The 13329-nt window shown below is 44.5% G+C and overlaps 1 protein-coding gene and 1 long non-coding RNA gene across 4 annotated transcripts in view; one reads left to right on the top strand and one right to left on the bottom strand.

The window, feature by feature from the left end:
* Positions 1-814, top strand: part of LOC125706189 (uncharacterized) — a 68592-nt gene extending 67778 nt beyond the window's left edge. Inside the window, exon 4 of the long non-coding RNA XR_007381922.1 lies at positions 397-814. This is a non-coding gene — a long non-coding RNA (uncharacterized LOC125706189). The remainder of the gene's footprint in view (positions 1-396) is intronic.
* LOC125706188 (carbohydrate sulfotransferase 8-like) overlaps positions 1-13329 on the bottom strand; it is a 108778-nt gene that overhangs the window by 65091 nt on the left and 30358 nt on the right. The window lies entirely within an intron of this gene.

The following is a 13329-nucleotide window of genomic DNA, read 5'->3' as shown; positions in this document are numbered from 1 at the left end:
AGCAACCTTCTAATGCCAGAGATGACTGTAAACTTAACTGGCAGTGTCTCATAAATGGGGGATGACCTCAAGTGACCTTCAAAAGGATTGGGAAACATTAAATGGTGTGAAGTGCACTGCTAAGACAATTCATAACGGGCTCCTAGAAGCAGGACTGAAGATCCATAAAGCAAGGAAGAAGCCCTTCATTAATGAGAAACAGGAAGGAGCCAGGCTGGATGTATATTTTACACAGCCGCTTAAAAACCCATAAGCTGAAATATAAGTGAAACCGTAAATATTGCTGTGGTCTCTTAATTTTTACCAGAGCTGTATGTGTATGGTCATGGTCAGATTTGGATGATAATGACCATAATTGTCTGTTTAATCTATTGCTTGTGGTCATTTCCTACCCAGAAACTCTTTGTGACTCATCGTCAACAGCAACGTGGGAATTCCAAGTCTCGCAGCTCCTCACATCATTTGGAGGTGAGGATGACCCCCTCAAGCGGATCATGGGAAGCTGACTTCCTCTAGTCTGAAATTGTGTCTGCCGGCGTAAACAAACTGATGATCACCGGTGATAAAACCTCCGCTTCCTACATCATTGAATAGAGTCACCTGCTTTGACCATAGAGTGTGGCTGCTTGACCCAGAGGGGCATCAGGAGGCTTGCATGCATGGACAACAGTGACAGTACCAGTCAACCTGGCAGTATAGACTGCATATGAACCTTGTGGTATGGGTGTTCCATTGTCAAGTATGGAGCTCCTCAATGAGAACGGGGCCAGTCGTGGACTTGTTGGAGTCTCCGTTTCTCATCAATACCCCTGAACCCCCCTGCCCCCCCGAGGGGCTCCTGGTGACACTCTATTCGATGATTACTGCTTTCCACAGCTGTAATTGCTCCTGTGAAAATCCTCTGTAACCACAGCTGCTGAAACCAGCTTTTGTAACGACGACAGGCTGTGTGTCCAGTGTCTGTAAAATGTATCTCCCAGTTCATCCCAGTTCAGCCATCGGTGTCAGGGGGCATTTCCTGATCATTATTCACTTTGTTTTATGATCGCATTGAAGAATACGACACATGAAAATACATATTTTCTAGAAATTGTTTGAGAATATAATACTGTACAGTGTAGTGTTTTACTCTCAGATATGTTTTTTTCTTTGTAGTGATTAGGTCATTTGGTAATTTTTGTAAGCATCAGCAATTAATGTTAGATGAGTAAATTAAGGCATGGGGTTAACTGAAAACTGTGTCTAGGTCCTCATAGCGAGGATCACTAACTGGAGAGCAGTACTGATTTCGTCAGAACCCAAGTCAAATCCCTGAATGAGAAACAAGACGTTATTTAAACCTGTTTGACGGGGAGAACTGGATAGCAATCAGACAGCAAAACCTGGACGGCTTTGAGACCCTCTCTGCTGTTAGGACAGAACTGCAGTAATGTTACAATACAGATTAGCATTACTGGGGGAAAAACAACCTCTTAACCGATATCACGTTTACAACAGTGCTGCTGCTTTGTGCTGTACAGTGCAACGGTGATTTTTCTGAATTAGGATACAACCTGGTAAAAGTACTGTAAATTACCCACTTAATAATGAAAACTTATGAAATATGGTTGTTGACTGAGTTGTTAAGATAAAATAATTAGCAAAAGAGAACGTTGTGTCTATGGTTTATATTATTAACAATATGCAAAATTCATAGCGGAAAAAAAGATGTGGGAGGGCATATTCTTCATGTTAAAGAAGTACTGTATGATGTAAATGAAGTGACGTTTTCAATCTGCTTATGAGAAACTGAGTTTTTGTCTCTTTCTAAAAAACAGGCTTTTATCAGCAGCTTCCCTGACAACATTAATCACGTATGGCTCACAATGGAAGGAAGGGAGATGATTTCTTCCTCCCCTCGCCTTCCACCAGGTTCACAGCACTGACAGCTGTAGATACTCCATAACTGCAGCATGGACCTTTGTAGCTTCAGACTCCCTCATGATGGCTGGTGAGTGATATTTCCAGAATTGGTGCTACAGGAACTCGACAGCTCGATATTCTGCCACCTAATAAGTCATCCTTGAGGTACGGAGATGTTCGTTGTGCATAGACCTGGAAACTCTTTCTCATTGTCATTCAACAACTTTCTCTTAATTTCACATCGAGAGGCCATCTTACCCAGAAAATAAACAGCCTCTGGAAGAATAAAATCATGATCAGATTGACGATTCTGTGAGATTAGTAATTAATATTATGTTGAAACTGTCTGTCATTTCATTGAGAATCTGGAGAACTGAAATTCAGAGCACTACATAGCTTACATTTCAGCTGTCTTGTTTCATGCCTGTGTGGTATTACTACCTGTCACTGTGGCTCACAGGAAGACCAGAATAAATCATATTTGAATGGGGAAAGTTAAGTTGAGCAAGCAGTAAGCAAAGCATAGACTGATGATTTAAATTGAAAGATGGACCACTGTAAATCCGAGGGCTCGTATTCTGTCTTCTTCTGCATCCTCGTTACAGGAAAACGAGCTTTTATTTATCATACTCTTAGAGGGGGCCTACCTGTTTAATCCCTCTCTTTTTTTAAAGCGTGATAACATGGTGCTGATTTATCGATGGTCTCCGAAAGTGTCGGATTTCGAAGCTAGGAACATTCCCGCTATGCATTATTCAGCAATCTCTCGATCCATCTTTAGGAGCCTGTGAGGATCCCTGCTGTTACTCCGTTTCTTAAAAAGCATATTGAGCTAAAGAAGTTTCCTGAAACGCCCTGTATGGCAATGAAAATTACTCCACTTCCCTCGATCTCTGCTACAAAGCTGCACTACACCCTAAGCATGAGCAAGACTATGAACAAACTTGGACTCAAACAGCCAACAGTACAATAAGTGTCATTAGTCAATGTGCTGGCTAAATTGTTTGGTCAATGGTCATTAGCATGGTGATTGTTTTTAATTTTACCACAGCAAAGCTCATGGATCTATACAAATGTCCCAATCTGCATAAACATGCCAGGGGTTCAATAAAGGGGTAAATCGGGAAAAGCTACAAACAAACCTGTCATGGTTGCATAGCAGGGAAGCAGAACAGAAGCCCTGAGGTTGGGTAGGTGGGAGTTTATTCAGGGGAAATAATCAAAAAATATAGGGTACACGCAAAATCGACGTCAATGACTGGACTGGGGTAAGACTGACTAGGTAGCACTTAATACAACAAGACTAATTAACAACAACTATACACAGCTGGGAACAGGGACGGATTATGGGTTGTGTGGGCCCCTGGGCAAAACGTTCGCGAGGCCCCCCACCACCACCACCAGCACCACCACCACAACCACCACAATTCAAGGGCCCTTGGCAGCCAAACGCCCTCCCTATAGCGTCAGGGGCCCTTGTAGGCAGAGGATCAAAGAATGTAGGCCCTCTAAAATAGACAAACGAAAATACATTGTTGATAAGCGTTGCAAATTGTTTTGGGCTAGGGGCCCCACGGGCCCCCTGAACCCCAAGGGCCCCTGGGCAGCGGCCCTGCTGGCCCAGTCCGTAATCCGTCCCTGGCTGGAAACACCTGGATTCCACACGAGGTAAATGAGGGGGAGAGGCACACGGGAGTATCGGACGAGCAGGGCATGACAAAACCGTAAAATTAATATGAATTTAATCTTTATATCTTGTTATTTGTTGTAGTAAAATCAGTGTTAACAGACATAGTGGTAATTTTTTGCAATATTTCCCAATCCGGTCCTCAAGTACCCACAGTCGGTCAATGTTTTTCCTTCCCACAAGCTCCCTGCCAGACAGTACACATTTTTGCTCCCTCCCAGCTCCCTACTGGGAAGAGCCGCTGGGGTATGATTGCTTGTGACCTATGATGGAGCCACATGCCGTCCAGGGGTTTCCTGCATTCTCCGACTCTGACCATGGTAAGTGTATAGAAGGTGGATGGATAAAACCCACATATTACTAAAGTGATTGTCAGTCACTTTAGATAAACAGGCCTTCTAAGTAAATGTACGTTTTTGTGTTTTTCGATTGGAGGTTGAAAGGGGCCTTGGCATGATCCATTTGTTACACAGCAGGCTGCAGGGTGTCGGTACCCATTCAGCAGGCTGCATCTCCCTCTGTGACTGAAGTTTCATTTACTCTGCATATATCTCTCCTTTAGCAGCCTGTCAATAGTGCTTTTGCGGAAAAAAGGGGTGGGTTGGTCTTCTGTCTGTCAAGTATGTAAAATACCAAAGCTACTTCAATAAAGTAATGAATAGCTATAAATGACTGGCATTTTTAAATGGAATTACATAACACCAGAGGGGGTATCTAGTGATTAGGGAGCACTGTTTGAATCTTTGTGTGTGTGTGTCTGTAGGTGTGTGTATGTACGTGGTCATGTATATATTGCATTGTGGGGACCAAATGTCCCCATAATGTGGTAAAAACCTGTTACTTTGACATTGTGGGAGCCATGTTTTCAGCCCACACTAGGGCAAACTAGATTTTATAAAAATCAATCAAAAAACTAAAAATGCCAGAAGTGTATTCTGCTTGGTTACTTATGGTTAAGGGTAGGGCTGGGTAGGGGTTACAGTTGTTGTGATTGGGAGTAGGGCTTTTCCTACAGAAATGAATGCAAGGTCCCCATTTCGATGGGCACACCAATGTGTGTGTGTGACTGAGCAGCTTTGCCCTTGTTCAGCGCTGTCAGCCCCCCCCTGCTCCCGTACAGATCATACAGTCATTGCGGTTCTCACCCGGCTCGTCATTGGCCTAAGTTCATACAGTACCCTGCCACTTGGCCTCTAACCTTTTAATTCCTTATTTCCTATCAGGAAGCCAAAATGTTTGTTATCCTGCATAAGACGTCAGCGATGCTGCCTTCAGCCAAAGGCAGGTCTGACTCAGTGCAGAGGTGATACAGCTTTCCGGAAGTTTCCAATTTAATCACTGACTCACTCTCCCGCTAAAAACCATGGTAGAACCAATTTAAGAATGACACCCAGTAAATATCATCTTACTCTCATGTCCAGCACTTTCTACATGGACACCCCCCCCCCCTCTGTCTAAATGGCAGGGATATGGAACCCAATCATCACATAGACAATTTTCAGTTTTGAACCTAAGAAGCTATCGCAGTTAGCAGGGCGTCGCTCTGATTATCGGTGATGGATTGTTTCAATAACGGCATAATTAGTGATTAGATTGTTACCCTCCTTTTCACCACAAGACTGGCATCTGCTAGCCTTGAGATATACATGACTGAGGTGTTAAATTGCCATGTTAAATTCGCCTACGCTTTATAACTGATCGACTGGCAGCAACGTGCGGAAGTAATTGATTTAGCACTTCCGAAAGGTTACATTTCAGAAGAGCACTTAATCAGTGTATTGCGATTGCTGACTCCTGTCTCATATCCATGTTTTGGACTACAAGTGCCCTTTTCAACATGGTGACATGGAGTGGGTACGACATCGTCCAGATGCAACAGTTGACTGGCTTTTCGCCCTGGCTTGGGGCCCTCTTGAACAGGAAATCGCTGTATTTTCCAGCTGACATTTGTTATTTGAAGTTTCTTGGCATTATGGCATCGAAATTAGAGAGCTGTTGTGTTTGGCTTTATCAATACAATTCCAATAAACAAAAATCACGCCCATGAAATTAAAAAATATATGTGAAATGTTATCTAAACTGGCACTACATGCTTCAGTGATATTCCAGCAAGAGAGAAGCATTTATTTATTTAAAAAAGGACCATCCCTCTAGCTTCTAGCCAGTTATTCTGGAACAGGTTATCTGTCCCAAGGGTGGAGCTTGTCCCAAGCTGCGTAGGGCACAAGGTTGGGGTTCACCATAAATGTGTGGCCTATACTACGAAGCAGGGTTACTGGCTTATCGGGTTAACTTGTCGGATTTAAGGTACCACAGTTTAAATGGACTTCATAATCGTTCACTTGCGTTTTGCCCAGACTATCTTAAATCCGACAAGTTACCCCAATAAGCCAGTAACCCCGCTTCATAGTACAGGCCACTGATGCTCGTTAATCACAGGGTATATACATAAAAACACTGCAGTGTATGTAGAGAAGCCAGTTAGCCTAACTGCATATCTGTGTAAGGAAACTGGAGTAGCCAGAGGAAAGCTGTATCACACAGAGGTACCATCTGAAATTCTCCCACAAACGTTTGATTCAAACCCCTAAACACAGAGCTATGAGGTGACAGTGTTACCCACTGCGGCACTGTAATTGTAAGAAATTGTTTTCTTTTTTTCTTTTTGAAGTAGTGCATTCCCCCAGAGCAAAACTGTAAGGTACAATGGGAAATTACAGTCATCTAACCAATATTCCCAGTAATAAAAACAAAATAATAACTTAAAGGAGAGAGTTGGGTTTCAAGATAAATGCACAGCAACAACAAGGATGTGAACTTACCAATTTATCCGCAAGGCCCACGTTCTCATGCAGACTGGAATGAGTGGGAATATGAATCTCTCCCTCGTGATTGGAAGCTGACTCAAATACGCCCCCGTTAAAAAAAAAAAAAAACACTCTGGAAACCAGCACATTTCATTACTGGCGAGTGAGAGTTACAGGTGATGTGTATGCGAGCTGAGAATGACATAACCTTATCCAGAGAGACTGCGAGGCTCAGAGCCAGGCTCCGCATGCAATGCGGCAGGAAATGGCCCAGTTCTGTCACGTCCTGCTGTTGGTGCATGCTGCCGTCTCTGTCTGAGGGTCTCCATCAGGGCTATGCTGCTGGAAGCAGCTCTAGGGGCACAGGGGGCGGGTGGGGGGGGGGGGGGGGACTCCCTTGATGTACAGCAGGAGCCAGCAGGCCGCTTGGCGCGGTGGGAGAAGGAGGTGATCCTCCGTCAGAGAGGACCGGCAGCCGGGAAGCATCTCGGCATGCTAACGACCTGCACCGGCTGACCCTTTCACCCTGAGTGTTCCAGTTAAACAAACACCACTTACACCGCAGCCCATCTGCCCATCTGCAGGGCAAATAAACAATTAGCAGAGCCTACAGTTTAGACCTCATCCATAATACAGATGGATATTTGCTAAATTACAGTTAAAAAAAAAAGAATAAAAAACCTCTGCTCTGCCAGTCAGGGAACTGAATCAAGTGCTCTTGGATTTTCTGTTTCCTGGCTCCCCAGTCAAGAGTTTTGTTTTTATTCTAAACATTCATCTTTAGGGCAGGGGGGATTGAGGGAAGATAGGCACATTTCCGCAACTCAAAGACATGAGCACAGGAGCTGAGATATCAGAATTACAATCAAGCTGATTTGTCATTTTTGGCTGTACTGTTGTGACAAAGGCCTTCACTCCTTATACTGACATGCGTAATATAAGGATGGGAAAAGGATCTGTCTGCTGGGGGGTGGGGGCGGGATCTCCCCAGTAACGATCGAATCTTGGCTGTCACCGACACTCTCAGCGTCACGCACTCGGAGATGGCGAGGCTGGAGAAGCCGGTGTGTGGGATGAGGCTGGAAGCTTGACGTGCCAAAAGTGGATCTTGTACTCAGTAAGAAACTCGTCAGCAGGAACCCATAAACCCCCCCCCCCCCCTCCTCTGCACCACGCCAAACTTTCTGAACTTGCCTTTGGTGGGACACGATGTCCGCACCGCTACACTGCTGAGACCCAGGGTGACACAAGACCTGCAGGGTTGGCAACTTTGGCCGGCGTGAGATTTTTAATTTGAGGCAAGTCTGCACACACATTTACTTGTAAATAGTCGGTGGGGTTTGCGAACGACCTTAACTCTTTTGAAATAGTTGATTTTTTTCGTTTACAATGGAATGATGTAGATGTGCCGTAAAATTTCTACTATGAACACGAGAATCTGAAAGCGTGAGTGAGGGGTGTGAGGGCTGGCAGTCCTGTAGCCAAAGCGACTTACCATCCATTGCGGGGAGTGAGATTTACACAGTGGCCGGGCTGCCGTCGTCTCCAGGTGAGGAAGCAGAGCCATGCTCCTCTTGCAGCATGGTGGTAAAGATTAACTGTTCCTCTCAACGTCGGCAGCCCCTAATTAATGCACCCTCACTCTGGTGTCTGCCTCCCCCGGCAACGGAGCTGACACCCCGTGATGGAAGGGCTGTCTGCAAGTCGGCTGGGTTGCCAGGAGACGGTGACAGCGACAGCAGCCCCCCTGTCCTCTGAGCTTGACCATCTTCCTGCATGTCTAAACAGAGCGGTGACAAACGGGTGGCTGCTCCATGGAAGCCTGGCCTTCGGAGGAGAAGCTTGCAAGATTTGGGATGAATTAGTGGACTGTTGTGCACTGCTGTAAACTCAGGATCACAAACGAAGGGTTTCCATCCCACGCCTGCTGCATTGCATGGTCATCCCAGGTTGCCTGGCTTTCCTGCAGTCTGAAAAATGTACAACTGGAGTTCCCATATTGCATGTCATGTGTGTGCATGTGTGTGCATCTGTGCGTGTCTGTGTGTGGGTTATGTATATATTACATTGTAGGACCCAAATGTGCTGACAAGGTGATATAAACCTGTTATTTTGACGTTGTGGGGAACAATTTTATTCGGTCCCCACAAGAGGTACCTCAGTTTTTAAAAAATCTGTGACTGCAATCAAAAGTGCTATACTGTAAATGTCAAAAGTCTTGTATTTTGTTGGTACCATATGGTTAGGGCTGGGTAGGGGTTAAGGCTGTCATTGTTGGGATTAGGGTTTTTCCCATAGAAATGAATGGATGCTCCCCACAAAGATATGAGTTCAGATCTGAGTGTGTGTGTGCGTGTGTGTGTGTGTGTGTCTGTCCACGCACATTTTGTTATGGAGTAGTGTGCTGTCCATCTCTGTCCCCTACTTCCTGGAATAGTTTTCTGATTCACCATGACCCTACATTGAACAAGCGATTGAGCAGTATGAGCAGTTTAAACACTTGCTGTCCAGAGAGGGACACTGGGTAGTAGAAGGAGCCATAATGGGCATGATGTTGGTTATTGTTTTTCAGTTCTGGGATCCGGATGCTGAGCTTATGTGTCTTCAAAAAAATGAAGCCATATCTACTCTACCTCCACAGTAAGGCTGGTCGCGCTCTAGGCGTCGCCTCGCTGGGCGTTAATTAAACGAAAGTCAACAAAGTGTTCTGCGACTCGGGACTCGGGTTAAAAATGTAGCTACACCACCGCACGCGCCTAAGAGGAGACTTTGGGCAGAAAATTCCATTTTCTTTATGCTGCACATCAAAGAAACTGAGAAATAGGGGGGGAAACAGCTCAATTTGTCAACGCAATTCATGGCTTCTGCTCTCAAAGACTCAGAGGCTTCATCCAAGGCAGTCAAAGTCATTTTTTTGGACCTCTGGAGGGGCGCTATATTCAAGCCTGGGATAAATAGCAGTTCAGCTATATGTGTGGGGGTGGGGGCTGACCAAATAATGCATAAGAGGAGGTAGATCATCATCAATTTTTTTTTTTGCAGTGACAGCTGACTAGATCACAGACAAAGTTCTCAAATAAAAAAAAAGTCACAAATTAAACAACGGTGGCTGTGGATGAGAGGGAGTGCATCTGGGATAAAGATCCCCGATACCCAGAAGCAACAGGGAGTTGATATTTGGGGTTTTGGCGGAATAATAAGGAACGATAGCAGCAGCAGCTGGACTTTCCAAAACAGGTACGGATTTGTGTGAAGACATGCAGTGAACCAGGCTGCACTGACGTGACACTCATTCGGGGATGCAGACTGGTCTTCACGCATCTCTTTTTGGAGAGACTGAGAGTCTGAGAAAGGGGCCGTGTTGGCAATTCAAGCAGGAAACGGCAAAATCACACTGCCGTGTGCATGAGCAATATGCTAAGTCAGTTTGTTCATTTCTAAGGAAATCTTTTGACAAGAATCTCTTTCCCTTCATCCCTCATTTCATCTCATATTTAATTTGCTTGTAAAGGAACAAATGCAGTTGGCAAGTGACAGACAAGCGATGAAGCAAATTACCACTGGAATACATATACAGTATTGGAATATAATGCAAATATGAATCTGACACTAAGAAACTCTTAGGCAGAAATGTTAATTGGATGGGAACACAATCGTTTGTTATGCTTGCATTCATACTTGTGCTTTTTTTCTGTGATCCGGAGTGCAATTGCATTTTGATACTGGGAGATATGTTTTCAGGATGGTTAGGAAACATGGATCAGACATTGTGGTATGATGGACAAAGCCTAGACTTATCACGCTTGCAATTTCTTGAGGATAATCCAACGGGTTGCTAGCGTGGGGATGCATTAGCGGACGCTTAGTGGGGGGGGGTCTGTTTCTCACTTGATTCTCTTAAAAACAGAAGGATCAGTCATTTGGATTCCCTTTTTTGGGGGGAGGGGGTGATTCTCGATAGCTGTGAAATAACATTTGACTAATGCATTCTCCTTGGCTTCTCCGACAGTAACTGGCTTTGTTTTTTTCCTTGAATAATAGAATGACATCGCTCACAGAGACATAAGTGCTTCAAAATAGGCTATTGATTTTATTAATTTGATCAATGGTATCTCTAACAACTTATTGCTGTAGCAGCAAATCACTGGGCTTCTAGTGAGAATAGTGGGGTTACAAACCTACAAAGGAATAAAGAAGGACAAGGCTATTTTATGGTGGAAACAATACATTGAATCGACCGTCTACTACTAAGAATGTCTAGAAGTCAGGATTTGACAATGCAAAATGTTTCGAAATACTGTCTCTAAGGTAGTCAGGTGGGAGGATTGCTGCGGCCATTTTTGAGGCAAAACCTCTAACCTGGTAATATGCTTTATCTATGTACAGGTGACGTGATGGGCACCTTTTTACCAAAGACAGAAAGATGGAAGTCCCGGACGTTTCAGGATCTTTTTATTGGGAATAGAGGCGATGCGATTCGTGCAGTTGCAGTATGCTGGGGGTACAGCTCTAGGCTCCAGTATGAATGTCACCCTGGAAGCAATTTTTTTGCTTATAATTATTTTCGAATCCCAGGAAGCACAGTGCAGAAGGCAGGGTAGACCCTGGAGGGGATGCCAGGTACCTCATGCGCTGTATACATCTGAAATATAGCCCTCGCCATACACATGAATATGCTTTTGATTATGACCAGGTATCCACTTGTCCTACGCAGGGTGGCAGGGGCCCAGAGTCTATCCTGAGAGTTACAGGCACAAGGCAGGGAATAACCCAGGACGGAGTGCCAACCCATCACAGGGCGGATACACGCGCACACACACACACACATACACACACACAATTTGGCCATGCCAATACACCTTAGCATGTTTTTGCACCATGGGGGGAAACCAAAGTACCCAAAGGAAACTCCTTGATGGCACAGGGAGAACATGCAAACTCCACAAACATTGATCTGGGGCAGAGAGTTGAACCTCAGTCCCAGAGGTATGAGGCAACAGTGCTAACCATTGCTCCATCCGGTGATTAGGACTCTCGGTAATATCATCTCACACCCCTTCATCCCAATATCTATATTCTCAGCAGACCCCTTAGCTGCACTCTCTACCACAATTATAAAGGTAAATACACATTAACACGATGAATGAGAATTCCTTGTTAGAACTGAGTCGTAATGCTTTGGTCTGTGAATCTGAACAGGAAGACTTATCCTGCCCCTATAACTCTGGAACACATTAGCTGATCTCCTCGCTTGTTTTAAAGCTGGCCAGATGGATGAACAAGATGCTATTATAATCAGTGGTAGCCAACCAAAATTTGGTTTTCAAATCCACGTGAATGATAGCGGGTAGATCAAAGCAGTAATATCCGAAGCAGCACAAACATAGATCTCTCCATCCATCCGTCTTTCATAACTGCATATCCAGTACAGAGGGTAATTTATTTTTTCAAAAAGCATTTTACAGGTAAGAAAACAGGCAGTTTCAAGCATGATGCATATAGCTATTTTGTCAGTTAGACCTAATTATGGACAACAGCTGTGCTGTTTTGATTTCAACTGCGCTTTGAAAAAGTAAATTATACGTTGCTTCTGATTATGGACTCTTTTAAAACATAAGAATTACGCTGATCACTTGAAAAATGAAAAAGTTTACTAACAACAAACAGGTGAGACATGACAGTGGGGGGAGGCCGAGCTCTGATTGCGAATGCTTTTGGTTTTGTAGATGTGTAATCAGTAGATGTTTGCTTATCCTTTTACCGTTAAAATGGTTCAAAGAGCATGTTATTCTGGCATTGCAGAGGAGAAAATGATGTGAAAGATAAAACTATTCATTAAAAGTGTGGATAACCCCTCAAATATATGTACTGGAACTAGGAAGTTGGCATTTTAAAAATAAATAGTGTAAAACATGAACACTTGTACCCAGCAGCACGGCATCCAGATTTAATGGTCTGTGAGTGAATGTAAACTGAAGACCTAGAGCCCCTAAGTGCAGGTTGTGGCTCCCTGTCACGCCTACTGCCTGCCCTGCGGTGTCACACACCGTCTAGTTTGATCCCGCTTTCTCCGCGGTGGGCTCATTCTCCCTAATTCCTGGTAATTTGTTGTGGAACAGAGCCTCCGCTCTGGACATATGTCGAGCCTTGAACTCTGCCCATCACTAAGGAGCATTCAACAGATAAGCATCGACTGGCCCGCTCTACGGACACCCACATGTCCTCCTGGTGTCGGCTGAATGCATTTCTGAGAGCTTCTTATCACTTTCTGTGACAGACAGGCTTAATCTTTTTTTTATCCTTCTCCCTTTCAAATACTCAAGAAAAGTTTGAGGAAGGGGTTGCGCCCCCCCACTGTGGTACAGGCTGGATCCCTCCCCCTCCCCGGGCTCCTGTCACCCTTCCCCTGGCCAGAGGTTGACAGATAGTAGCATTGAGGGTCTCTCCCCTCTTTTGGAGGAGGGCCAGGGTCTCTTGCCCTGGAATCTGCTCAGCCCTCTGTTTGTGCTGGAGAGACATGCCAGCGCTTGGCGGCATCATTGCAGGACAGAAATGGTCTTAAAAATTCCATCTGACCTTTGAGAGGATTTAGGAGGACTAACCTCGATCTTCATTAGTGGTGTGGTGTCATTTTTTGGAAAAACAGAAGGATTGCTGCCAACATTCTGTGCAGACGTACTTGTATATTTTAAATATTGTAAAGTGAAGTCACTTTCCATGCTGGGGAATGAAACTGGAAGAAATTCTGCTGAATGGAGCCAGGTAAATGTTTTCAACGTGCCTGTTATGCACTATAGATAAGATACCCCTTAAAGGGCTTGGTGCAACCACTTCTCAGTGAACTGCAGGTAACAGTAATTGAAAAGATACAGTGGCACAATTACTGTGCAGAGAAAATCATTTTAAGTGGTTCACCTTGGCTGCACAATGAAA

This window comes from Brienomyrus brachyistius, chromosome 13, assembly GCF_023856365.1.
Source record: "Brienomyrus brachyistius isolate T26 chromosome 13, BBRACH_0.4, whole genome shotgun sequence".
Lineage (NCBI taxonomy): Eukaryota > Metazoa > Chordata > Actinopteri > Osteoglossiformes > Mormyridae > Brienomyrus > Brienomyrus brachyistius.
Note: the sequence above shows the minus strand (reverse complement) of the source record. Positions and strands in the feature narration are given on the sequence as shown.